At 42.1% G+C, this 13,879-nt stretch overlaps 1 long non-coding RNA gene across 1 annotated transcript; it reads left to right on the plus strand.

Annotated features, from left to right (window-relative positions):
• The first annotated feature begins 1,899 nt into the window (after positions 1 to 1,899).
• LOC117881782 lies at positions 1,900 to 9,098 on the plus strand. Its single transcript, XR_004646862.1, has 3 exons — positions 1,900 to 2,281; positions 4,028 to 4,187; positions 6,892 to 9,098. It is a non-coding gene; the product is annotated as an uncharacterized LOC117881782 (long non-coding RNA).
• The last annotated feature ends 4,781 nt before the right edge of the window (positions 9,099 to 13,879 follow it).

Genomic DNA, 13,879 nt, shown 5'->3' on the forward strand with positions numbered 1-13,879 from the left:
TGCTGTGGATACCAAAGGACTCAATCTTGCAAACCTTTCTTCATGTGAATAACATTATTGAAAACAGTGAGGCTACTACTCATGGAAGTAAGAGTTTGTCAGAAATGGTTTATTAATCAAAATGTGCCAAGAACATGCTTGTATCCAGATTTAAGTCTTTATTTGGGACATTGCCTGGAACAGTTTTTTGTGAATCCATTAAATCACCAAAATGTTTGTGTTCATGTGGAATTGTTATTTTCTCCTGTTTTATACTGTGTGATGGATGTTGCAGGGTGTTCTTTGATCAATATGTCTCGCCTGTTTTTACTGCATGTTTAAATCTTCCATTTTCCATCAGAAGATGAGCTTGGGATTTGCAGATGTCTGATTTATAGTGGTGTAGACACCATCTTTCCCGTAATTCAGTGTGTCAGTAAGAAGGATCACATAATCTTGAACTGCAGATACTGCAAACTGATAAAATCTTTCTATTTTTTATATATTTTTTCAAACTTTCAGTTTGAATTACAGGACTTAATTTTTGTTTTTTTGCAGTCCTACAGAGAGATGTGGTAAAGTGACAAGTCTCAGTACCTAGTAAAGAAATAGAAAACACAATACAAAGTGGTTAATAAAGCATTTGGAGATTAATTTTACATCATATTTCCAGAATGTCATGCACGCGCACATGTAACATATAGTCAATGTTAATTATTTTATATTTCAGAGATCTCAGAGCTGGGTCGGTTTTCCCCCCTGACTTCCTGATAATTCATTTTCATAGTTGATAGCATGAAGAAGTCAAAGCTATCTGTTTTTCTGCTGATGCATGAGTCTACTGTAGATAACTCCTATTAGTGAAATTTTATGTCTTCACCATTTCCCATGCATCAAAGGAAAACAGGCACCTTATATATTCTGATATATTGCAAAATTGTTGCTCATCATGAACCCAACCCTGCTTTAGTTATGCATTGTGTGTTTGTATAGTGCCTAGCACAATGGGGTTGAGGCCTTTAGGAGATACTGCTGCACAAATAAATAATAATAATCTAAATCTCACCCAAGTTCATTGGAAGTTTTGGATACAGAAGTAATGCAAGACCAGGCTCCAGCAGGTGTTAAAATAATAAAGAATTAATAGTCTCTGTTGCCCAACTCAATGGGAGTTAGGCACTTAAATATCTTTGAGAATCTGGGCTTATGTCCTTTAGAAATCTTAATTGATTTGCATCACCAACTTCTCTGGGCCTCAGATTCTCCATCTGCAAAATGGGAATAATAATACTACCCACTTATCTGAAAGGGGAGTTGTAAAATGTTATATTATTGTTAAGTGTTTTTTTTTTTATTTTACTAACCTATTTGATTAGGGCTGGGATTAAAATGTAAAGGTTAATATTGGTCATTGTAATTCCACGCGGTAGTATTACTCTGATATGGAGGGTCAGCGCAAACGTGCCACGCCCATGAAACCTCTTGCTGTGATGGTGGAGAGTGAATATGCCAGTTTAAGCAGGAAGAGGACCTTCCTCTGTGCAGGAAGGGTTATCCATGTCAGCCCTGACCCCGCGTAGGTCAATGTGTCTGGGGCAGACCCGGGGGAAGGGACCATGGGATCTGCTTTATATGAATCCAGTGAATCTTGCACACAACATGAGTAGAAGGGTTGGGATAGCTATTCCAGCCCATAGGCTAGAGTATTGGAGCTAGAACAGTGGTCCCCAACCTTTCAGTGTGGTGGGCATCGGACGACTAGCCGTGAAGAGCGTGGCCGCCGGACAAGCAGCCGCCAAAATTCCGCCGAGAAGCAGCGTCATCAAGAGGCGTCGCCGCCGAAATGCCGCTGAGAAGCAGCATTTCTCTGCTGCTTCTCAGCGGCTGCTTGTCCGGCGGCCACGCTCCTTGGTGGCATCTATATGCGCCCGCTGGCACCGCGTTGGGAACCACTGAGCTAGAGGCTTTAGAAGCATGTGCTGTAACCTCATGGCCTGGCAACGGCTTACCTCCTTAATGCTTCTCCTGCTCTGTTTTACTTTTGTAAAGCCAGCTCGCTTAGGCTTTATGTGGGTGATGTGAATTTAATTCTTAGCAAAGATTTTATTTTTAATCTAACTTCTGAAGCTAAAACACACAGACTATCAGGTTTATAGTATGTGCCAAGTTCACCATGTTTACTTATTTATGCTTATTTATATTGCAATAATCAGCTTTCATCTGGATGGACACATTTTGGTTTTATCTGTGGAATATGAGCACAAACAGCACAAGAGAGAAAGGTTTCCACTTCAATGTTAAGGTATATGAGGTTGCTGTGGATTTTTTTTTTTAAAGTAACTTTATTCTGTTGTGAATAGTCTCTGCCTCTCCAGGATATTTGTTCTGTTATTCATTAAATGGAAAACCAAACCAAACTGAGTGTTATTGTTACATCCTGTGTAACTGTGGGGGAAAGTATGGATAAAATCCCTCTTGCTTACTCAAACAGAACTCTCATTGGCTTTAAAGGGGAATTTTCTTTAGGTAGAAGAGCAGGATTTGGCCCTACAGCTTGTATACTTTGTATAAATAAATGTTAATTTGACATATTTTTCCTGAAGTTCACAGCTTAGTAACATGAAGTTGTTTTACCTACAGCTGTGCCACCTTGGGCTATGATCTGCTAGCCTTAGATCACCTAAATCAGTGGTTCTCAAACTTATTTGATCAACCCCCTTTCCCCCCCTCTTTGTATCTATAGTTGTTTACTCCCTCCCTCAGAACCCCCAACCCCACCCCCACTTCTTGTCCCCTGACTGCCCCATCCTGAGAACCCCCCACCCTAACTGCCCCCTAGAACCCTACCTGTCCCCTGACTGCATGGGTGGCAGGTTTTTAGAAATTTTGGTGGTGCCCAGAACCTCCCCCCCCCCACCTGCCTAAGGCTCTGGGAGGAGGGTAGGAATGTGCACAAGCAGGGGAGAGGGGCGCATTGCTTTCTTTCAGCCAGGGACGGGGGTGTGGGGAACGCGTGGAGGGCAGGGTGGCAGGTGGAGGCCGGGGCCTGCTCCAGACAGGGCCGGGGGAGAGACCCAGCTCCAAATATTGCTGGAGCAGGGCCCCCGGCCCTGAATATTGCTGGAGATCGGGCACCATAAAAGAATATAACCCGCTGCCCCCCCACCCCATATTCACACCCCCATCCCAGACAGACCCATCCAACCCTCTGCCTGCTCCCTGACTGCCCCCCGGGACTCTCCTTACTATGCCCATGCCGGTCAGATGCTGGCTCCACGTGTAGGCAAAACATGCTGCCGGGCTTCAGGCAGCAGGGGGGAAGCAGGGAGGGGCTCTGGCTGCTGGAGGCCAATGGGAGCGGCTCAATCAGGCCCAGCAGCCCAATCACCACGCTGCACTCTGTATGGAAGGGAGGGCGGGAAGGGAGGGGGAAAAATCCCAGACCTTTTAACCTTGTTACCAGTTCCTCCCAGATGGCTATTTAAAGACACAAAAGCCGGACATGTCCGGGGAAATACGGACGGGTGGTAACCCTACCAAATCCAGACCATGAAACGCTTCTGAACAGACTGTAAAATCTTTTTATGAACTTATTATTATCATTATTGTTACTGTGGTGTGAAAAATGTTTCTCTGGAGTCTGAACCTTGACTATAGCTTGACCAAGGAATTTGGACCTTGACAAAAATAAACGACTACCCTTGCAGGGGGGGAGTGACAGACATTGCAAACACATGCAGTATCTGTGAGGTTTTAACTTTATAAAGGCTGTCTGTATGGTTGAGCCAGACCTTGAACACATGAACACTTAAATACTGTTATACTGAGATGGGCCAGGAGCTGTGGGCCTGTAGAATATTCATAGACCATTGAATCAATACATATTATGTCTGTTTGTGTGTTCCTGACTGGCTGGGTGGATTTCATTTTGAATTGGAATCACCAGGAGGTGATTAATGCAAAATTCTAGGGCTGGTTAAGCCGATGTCCAGCCTTTGAATCTTTGGCCCCTGGGGAATGGAGCAGTGACTGATTTTACATGTTTCAGGAGGCCTGGGGACAAAGGCTTTTGGGATATAAAGGGCCAGGAAGACCTTCATTTTGATCCAACAAACGGACACCAGCTTTTGTCTAGGGATGGGAAACCCTGCGGAAGGATTGAAAGGACTGGAACCTGCAGGACTATAGGACTGAGGGGAGGACTACTGGTAAGCCTAAATATGCATTTAGATCTTTTATTTTTTTTTTCTGTTTTTTTTTTTTTCTGTAAGGCTTTTATCCTAAAAAAAATTTACTCTGCTTTGAAGGAGCTATTTGGTTACTTGTAACTGCTGGCATACGCTGGTTCCATAGAGCCCTTGGAGAGAAAGCAAAGTGCAGGGCCTGGACTGTTGTCAGATGTGCTGGGATAAACACACTGAAGTGTAAGAGGGCTGCAAGCTTAAATCTGAAAGGGAGACGGATACGGGCCCCTGCCCAGAGAGGTGATGGTTGAAGGCTTGAGAGGGCATTCCTTGGGCAGACCATCAGGGCTACTGAAGGTGTAGTTACTCCAAACTGTGACAGTGAGGAGCCAGGCCTGGGGTAGATGAGGGAGACTCAAAGAGTCTGGAGTGGGAACTGGGACAAGTGGCTGAAGGGGTAGGGCGACTGGAACTGGGATGTGGAGCTGAGAAGACAAGGTGTGCATAGGGGGACTGGCGCAAAGAGCCAGCGGATGGGTGGGGAGTGGTATGACAGTCTGTGACAAGGAGCTGAGAGAGGATTGGGGGAAGTCAGGCAGGAAAATGGACAGGCTGGAGGGGCCAGGGACAGAAGAGGTCAAGTTTGGAGGGACAGTCTAGTGGAAAAAAAATAGTGTGTGATCATATAGTAAAAGACTGTATCATAATGCATATGCACAAAGGGACTGAATTTGCACAGGTAACCTTATCTCTAGCATTCCTTAACTTTGGAATGCTGAACTTTGCAACTGTAACATTTGTTTGAAGTAGTTTTTGTATGTAATTATATATAAATATTAAATACAACTCTAGAATAGTTCTGTATGTTTCCAGTGCTCTCAAATTGTATTGCAGCTGGCCTGTTGCTAATTTGTCCTCAGAGCTTTATCTTGCATTCCTTTGCCAGTTGCTCTGTGTACTTCTTCCCAGGGCCGACTCCAGGCACCAAGCTGGCAAGCGGGTGCTTGGGACGGCCACTGCGGAGAGGGGCAACGCCTCCAGCTATTCGGTGGCAATTCAGTGGATGGTCCCTCACTCCCGCTCGGAGCGAAGGTCCTCCCGCTGAATTGCTGCCGCAAATCGCGATCACGGCTTTTTTTTTTTTTTTTTTTGGCTGCTTGGGGCGGCCAAAACCCTGGAGCCGGCCCTGCTTCTTCCAGTGTCATCATTTGCTCCTCCTTCTCATTGTAGGGCCCAGGGAAAGGGCATATTCTCAGACTGTGTTAATTAGGCTTTGTTTTTATGAGCTCTCCGGTAGAGCTATTTAGGACAGGAGGAAGCAAGCATTCATTGCTGACTAAGATGAGCTTCCATGTGGGCAGAGACAGGGAAACCTCCAGCTGAGGTAGTTTAGCTGAGAATTCATAATAATATGAATCATAATTGCAGGTTTGTTATTGTTGCTGAATAAGTGCATGGTAATAAGGATCGGAAAATGTGTTAATTGAGCACTTACCCTGCATGTGAGTCTGACTTGTATATGCACATTGGGATTAAACACTTGCCAGCTGGGCACATGAGCTTTAGAAAATGTGAGCCTTTATTTTTGAAATAGGTGCACCTTTTTCTTTGCCTTTGCGTTTCCATTTTTGGAATATGTTCACAGTTATTTTATTATGAAGCTCTCCGCTATGTAATGATCTCTTGGTGAGATTACTGTATTCAGATTTTAGTTCTATTGAAGTCTTTTATCAAATCTTCCTGATACGACACGTCCTGCAATGAAATCTAAATGCTGGCTCTCCTAAGAGCAGTCCTGTAGAAAGTATGCACTGTGTCTGTGGAAACTGAATGGAATAACAGTGCTGGAATTATAACCACAGGTAGAGCACAGATCAGCAACCACAGTGCAGACTTCTTTTTGCAATTTTGTTTTGTTACAGTTCACTAGACAGTTAGCTAAGAGCCCTCAGTCCCAAATCTCAGTCTGCATACTGTTCAATTGTGATTTGGTGATTAAATTTTCTGTGGTCATAAATCTATTTGGATTCATTTAGATTATTAGGTTCTGCTTACTATTACAGGTCAGGATAGTGCTTTCATTATTTTAGGCCTGGTCTACACTAGGAGGGAGATCGATTTAAGTTACGCAACATCAGCTACGTGAATAATGTAGCTGAAGTCGACGTACTTAGATCGACTCACCGTGGGGTCTTCACCATGGTGAGTTGACTGCTGCCGCTCCCCCGTCGACTCCGCCTGCACCTCTCGCCAAGCTGGAGTACAGGAGTCGATGGAAGAGCGCTTGGGGATCGATTTATCGCGTCTAGACTAGATGTGATAAATCAATCCCCACTGGATTGATTACTGCCCGCCGATCCGGTCAGTAGTGAAGACATACCCTTAGCTCTCTCTGTTTGCGCTAGTCAGAATGACTTTACTCCAGGGCATACCCTGGCCACTGCAATGGTTAGGGAGAAATTCATTCTCATGTGCAGCAATGCACAGTTGGCTAGGTGGTGCAATGGTGAGGTTTTCACCATCTCATGAAGTACCAGGTATTGCCAATTGCCAAAAGTAGGATTATGTATCAGTATTGGGTTAAAAAGGTACCACAGTGATGAGAGCAGTATATGAACCTGAATAGAATAGAATGTAGGAGGGAACAGTAGAAGATGTCTCCCTTTTCCTCCTCTGCCTAACATGGGGGACCTGATCTCCTTCCGTGTTCCTTTTCCTTCTTGGCTAGTGAGGTGAGGATTTACTGAAGTGGGAGCAGCAGGGGGAGCTGATGCCAAGTTAAGAAGTTTCTGGGCCTGCCAGTAGGTGGAGCAGCATGATCTGAAGTCCCTATGCACCTCCACAGGAATAGCTATCCACCACAAAGGAGAGAGAAGAAGGAAACCTGCCACCACCAGCATCCTCTCTCCAATGGAGGAAAGACATCAGCAGGCAGAACCAGTATGATACGTAATACATAGAGGTTTTGCATAGCATTTTCATTTTGAAATGTTTTAAAATCTAAAATACAGGACATTTCATTGGATATTTCACAAATTTCTGAGGATGGACCTTCCCCGAATCATTATATCTATTTGTTTTTCTGTCACTATAGACTATCTATTCTGGTCATGCCTAATTGATCGCTTTTATAGGAAATGATGTGGTCAGGGATGCGACCCTACCCAAGTAGGCACTTGTGCGTGCACACACATACACACTACCATTGTACATAAATCTGCATGGGGACATGAACTCCTTCAGATACTTTTCTTCTCTTGTCCTTTATTGATACTTCCTGTTGCTGTAAGATGACGGTGCACTGCGGCTGCAAGACACCACTTCAAGAGCCATGATGACAGCCACCAAAATTGGTAAACACGCCACATGTTGTAGTTCAAATCCTAGACTCCAGCCACCTGAAGTGGCTGGGTTGTATGCTAGGAATTCTGTAGGTGCTTGGATGGGGAGGGTCCTCCCAGTGAGCTGCAGTGGAGTAGCCCCTGTTTCTGGTGCACTCTGGCTCCATGCATGAGAATTAGAAATTGAATTTTAATTGGGATATCTTCTCATTACTACTACCAAGCACATATTATGCTCTGTCACAAAGACGTACTTCCAAACAAAACAATCCCCGCTTTGGTCTCTGAAATAAAAGGATAGATAGTTGTGTGCTGCAAACCTCAGCTCTGTACCCCTTTCTGCGGACACACATTTCAAGAAGGTTGTTATGAATAGTCTCTGTTTCTTTTTTCCCGCTGCATGTGCGTATTTCAGAAGCTCATTAGGAACAGGCTCTATTGTTAAAGTTCTTTTTCTGGGCTGACTAATTTAGATTTTATACTGATTTTAATTTGGGTAATTTGGATGATACAATGCAGATGCTTCTGTAATAATGCCTTCTTCATATCTATCTTACCTACAAGCAAATCTGAGATGTTCAATTTATCAGTAAATCTCAATGGCAGATTTGACAATACTCTTAATTTTTGACTGATGGATTGTCATTTCTCTCTGACTTTCTTCTTCTTTTAATTCTATCATTTTCTCAAATTAAAGGTGCATGAAAGGTGTCATCCCTTCAAAGTAGTCTTTATTTGCCATCATATAAAGCTAATGCAGGCTTTCGCTTTCAAGTTGCCATCATTTACATGGTCTTTCTGGGGATTTCCTGACCTTATTTCAGAATAAAGCATTTGATTTTTCAAAAGCCTGTCTTGCACAGCCAGACCACCTTGGTGTTTTAAAAACATATTGCAGCTATTGAATTTTCATACCTCAGAGGATGAAAGAGAAATTGTTGTGCTCCTGTCAGTCGAGTAAATCATGTGTCCTTGAATTCTTGCTGGGGGAGAGTCAGCTGCAGAATGGGGACGTGCCAGATCACAACATGCTCCTTCCTTTTCCCAAAACGTCTCTCTGAGGAACCTGCTCTAGAAGTAGGGACGGACACCCTTGCAGAATCTGCAGTAGTTTGTTTTCCCCTTCTCTACGGTTTCTTTATGTGGCCAATAGCGGTTAGTAGTCTTTTGAAAGAAGGTTGCTAAAAGAGAATCTACTATTTCCCTGTCTTATATAAGTGTGACACATCACTGTAGTATCTGAGTACCTTGCAATCTTTAATACATTTATCCTCATAATACCCCTGAGAGGTAGAGCAGTACTATTGTCCCCTTTTACAGATGGGAGACTGAGGCCCAGATCCTCAAAGGCATTTAGGCACCTAATCAATGGGAGTTAGGTGCCTAATTACCTTTGAGGATCTGGACTAGAGAGACTAAATGACTTGCTTAAGGTCATAGAGAATGTCTGTGGTGGACCTGGGCATTTTACCTGGGTGTCCCAAGTCCCAGGCTAGCACCCTAACCACTGGTCAGCCTTCCTCTAATTCTACTTGTTCCTCCTAGGAACAAGCTACATATAACAAGGCTCATATGCTGTCCATGCAGTGTTTTTTCTGGGAATTGAAATTGGGGGGGAGGGGGAGGTAGGGAGGATTCGAATTTATGGGGGGGGGGGTGATGAGGGGTGAGACTGTGAGGGTGAAGGTGGGCTGTATGGCACCATAGTAAAAGCTGAAAAATATTTCATGACCATTTTATTAGATTTAACTCCTGTTTTAAAATCATCACACAAATAAAGTTGGCTACTCAAGCCTTCTATGATGCACTACATCTACATCCTTCTTGGTTTCTTGTTATAATTTTGCACAGCTCTGTTAATGAACTTCTTGAATTATAGCCTATAAGATTAACCTACTTGCTTGCATATATATATCTTTTCTTATAGTTTAAATATTTGGTTTATTGTAATAGGTTTATAGATTTATATTAAAGTAAGTTCAGCTGTAATGCAAGGGACATACAGGCCATATCCTGTATGTTGAGCTAAGGCAAAGTTAGCATATCTATGTCTGGGACCTTTCACCCAAATAGCAAAGTCAACACACACATATGTCTGCGACCTTTAACCTTGAGAGATAGATAATGGTAGAATGGCAAGGGAGAGGGGGGTGTCCAAGTCTGTACCCTCAAACTTAACAAGTACACCACAAGGAAAGAACCGAAATAACCGGGAGAACAAAAATAACATATGTGTGTATGATCTAATATCATTAATATGTATGTACATGTCATCAATACGTACAAACATACTAGCCTATGGAGTAAGTGTACCTTAACACTTTTGTAGGTGGGAAATGAAGTTTGGGCATAGGAGGAAGGATTTCAGACACCTGTGCCCTATAAAAGAGGTGACCCATCTTGCTAGGGACTGACTTGTTTTCTTAAACTTTCTAAGTTCCAAGGGAACTAGGCTAAGCTGGGTTTCCCTATGCTTTTGTTCTTAGTTTTGTTTATTAGGTTTTAATTTTAAGTTTATGTTAGTTAAGTAAACTCTGTTAGCTTCGATAGCTCTTAGCTCTAGCTTCTTCTAAGCTCTGCACCTCTCACTCAAGAATTGAGGAACCTGAACTGCCAGAGGCGAGGCTGGTCCTGTGTCTCTCACCACCAGGTTATCAAGGAAGGGTGTGAGTATATTAACCAAAGCTTTGTCGCATATAATACCATAATACCATATGTATCTTTTGAATAGCAGTAATACAATTGTAACTTTTTGTAACTCTGATTATTTTACCATTTAATTACTACTTCATTTATCTTAATAAAAAGTCTTTAAGGCTATATCTGTCTCAGTGTGAGATTCCTGTCCCGAGGGTCCTTTGTAAATTCTATGGAGTCTGATTCAGGACAAGAACCTTTTTATCTTCTAATCAAACAGATTGGCGAGCCTAAAACTCATACTATCCAAATTAATATTATTAACCTTATAAATCAGGCAACAGAATGCACTATGTTCATTTTCAGTGGCTTCTCATGTGTCCAGTACTTCCATTCCTTCAATTGATATGCGCATTAGTTCATTCACATGATCAGGCAGAAGGCAACTTCTTTCAGAACACAAAATTCTATTCAATGACAAAAAAGAATGCTCAACTGTAGCTGTTGTGACTGGGAGTGGCAAGAGATGAATTTCTACTTTCATCAGAGGAAACAGCACAAAGATCGGGTTGAGCCACTAGTGATGATAAAAAAGAAGTTGAAGTCAAATATTCATTCATTCATTCATTCATTCATTCATCTGTGTTCAAATTCGCTATTCAGTCCTGATCACATGGCAGCCCCATTGTTGGTAGTGCCTCACTCCACTTAACTGTTGGTATTCTATAGGACCGGTGTGACGGGTTAAATCACAGAACCCCCCTTGGGAGCTGCCACCCGATGTGCCAAGACTACCTCTGCCCCTGCTTTCCCTGCCAGCTCGGGACCCCAGCACCCTGTCTTGCTGAGCCAGACGCTCCTGTCTGCTCCAACAAAGACCCAGAGTCTGAATTACTTGCCCCAAAGCTGCAGGTTTACTTGAAAGCAGCTAACAGAAGTGTTCCTGTCTTTAACACTCAGATGCCAACTCCCAATGGGGTCTAAACCCAAATAAATCTGTTTTACCCTGTATAAGCTTTATACTTATAAACTCATAAATTGTTTGCCCTCTATAACACTGATAGAGAGATATGCATAGTTGTTTGCTCCCCCAGGTATTAATACATACTCTGACTTAATTAATAAGTAAAAAGTGATTTTATTAAATACAGAAAGTAGGATTTAAGTGGTTCCAAGTAGTAACAGACAGAACAGAGTAAGTCACCAAGCAAAATAAAATAAAACGCGCAAATCTATGTCTAATTAAACTGAATACAGATAATCTCACCCTCAGAGATGCTTCAGTAAGTTTTTTTCCTCAGACTGGACACCTTCCAGGCCTGGGCACAATTCTTTCCCCTGATACAGCTCTTGTTCCAGCTCAGGTGGTAGCTAGGGGATTCTTTATGATAGCTTCTGTTCCACCCCTTTATATATCTTTTGCATAAGATGGGAATCCTTTGTCCCTCTCTGGGTTCCCATCCCCTCCTTCTCAATGGAAAGACACCAGGTTAAAGATGGATTCCAGGTCAGGTGACATGATCACATGTCACTGCAAGACTTCATTGCCCACTTGCCAGCACACACGTATACAGGAAGACTTGCAGGTAAAACACAGCCATCTGCAGTCAATTGTCCTGGTTAATGGGAGTCATCAAGATTCCAAACCACCATTAATGGCCCACATTTTGCATAATTACAATAGGCCCTCAGAGTTATATTTCATATTGCTAGTTTCAGATACAAGAGTGGTACATTTATACAAATAGGATGATCACACTCAGTAGATTATAAGCTTTGTAATGATACCTTTCAAAAGACCTTTTGCATGAAGCATATTCCAGTTACATTTATATTTACTCATTAGCGTATTTTTATAAAACCATATAGACTGCAATGTCACAACCGGGTTCTGTAAAAGCTACATAGAGGTTGAGTAGAATCCAGAAGTCGCTGTTGTAGATTTGTAAGAATCAAATTTGTATACTTTTTCAGGTGTCTTAACAAACACTTCTTGTCCTCTTCACTTAAGGATTCAATATAAATGCCTTCATTAGTCAACTTCTGGACTGAAGTCTTTGCTTCTTTCAGTATGTTTTCAATGGATATCTCTATGATTGATCCAAATATAGCTTCTATTGCTGGACAAAGAACTACTACTGCTGTAGCAGATGCCTAGATGGTATTGTTTAATGACCCAAGTAGTTTCAACAGTAGACTTACAAGAGAGAGAATGGTGATGGTCTTCTCTGAATGAAGTAGCAAAAGTAGTCCACCAGCCTCGCTACTTAGTTTCATCCCAGCTTGGTAGATTCTATCTAAAGCCAGTAATAACGGTTGCAGTAATTTTAAGACAACAGCCAAGGATTGCTCATGAGAAAGCCAGTGAGTTTTCCCAGGTTGGACTAATTTGAACTTCAGTCCCAGTGTATCTTCTATTTTTTCCAAGATGTTAAGTCTTTTTGGACTCTTGCTGAAAAAAGAATATAATGAAGACATTACATTTATGGCGTTTTAAATGTCTTTTGAAGAGTCTGCAGCTCGTACTAGTGCTAGTTGGAGTAGATGGCCTCTGCAGTGTGTATAGGAGAAATTAGGGTTACACTTTTCTCTGAGCAAAACTTTTGCTCCACCATGTCTTCCAGAGAAGTTTGCAGTTCCATCAAATGCACAAGCAGCTATCTGTTTGGGGTCCAATTTACAAGCATTTAAGTCTTCTTAAATGTGTGTTCTCTAACTTGAACATTTAGAAATGCATTTATTGGCCTACCACTGACATCAAGATAACGTACGCAATGACTTAATACTTGACACCCATTTGCATCGGTGCATTCATCAGCCATATATGCAAATTTTTTGAATGTGGTGACAGAGTTCTTCACTTTTTCAATTGCTGAGTCTTTCACTGTTGCACTGCATGCTTCTAGCCAGTCACTTGAGTTTCTTGCAGAATGATTGTGAGCATTTGCTGGTCTTGTTTGGAACTAGTGTCCAACTACAGGATGAACAAGTGACAATGCACTTACCACACACTGCAAACTGGAGGGCAATGTTATCTCTTGCTTAAATAGAAAGTATAATACCACAGCCATGTTTGTTCTTATGAACTGCGTTGTGTCTTTAGCATTCTTAACAGCCTAATTTCTACATGTTGATGCAGTCCAGAGGCTTGGTGTTTTGCAGCCTTTTCACATAGTTTGTCAGCATTGGCTTTGCTGATCAGTCTGGCAAACCAAGCTCCTCCACTTTTACCGATTATAGCATTTGGAAGCTTTCTTGCAAGAGGTGTTCCAGTAGTCATCTTTTATTACGTCAATAAATGGGAAAACTTCGACGGACAAACATCAGGAACTACCTTTAGGTTTTGGAGACACCATTTCTTCAGTAGGTAGATGTATTTGTGCTTCAGGCTGGTCAGATGTAGATATATCCCTTGAACGTTCAGATGACACGTTGATACGTGCTTGGTGTGTTCTTTACCTTGGATGGTTTTTGTGACATATGAGTAGAAAAATTGTTGCATTGTTTTTTGTCTTTTCGTTTTCACTTTGGCCTACAACATAGAAAAGAGATGTGAATAAATTAAATGTTTTGTTAGGATAATGCAAATTTAACATAAGGATAATACAAATTACACCAAATCACATAACAGTTCTAGATTTCTAAAACAAATATAAAAACATTAAAAATGTATTTATTTAAATTGACTTTTGAAAAGTAAGCAGTCATGAGAGGACCTTCCCTCTTAACCCATGGATC

Source organism: Trachemys scripta, chromosome 8 (assembly GCF_013100865.1).
Source record: "Trachemys scripta elegans isolate TJP31775 chromosome 8, CAS_Tse_1.0, whole genome shotgun sequence".
Classification (NCBI taxonomy): domain Eukaryota; kingdom Metazoa; phylum Chordata; order Testudines; family Emydidae; genus Trachemys; species Trachemys scripta.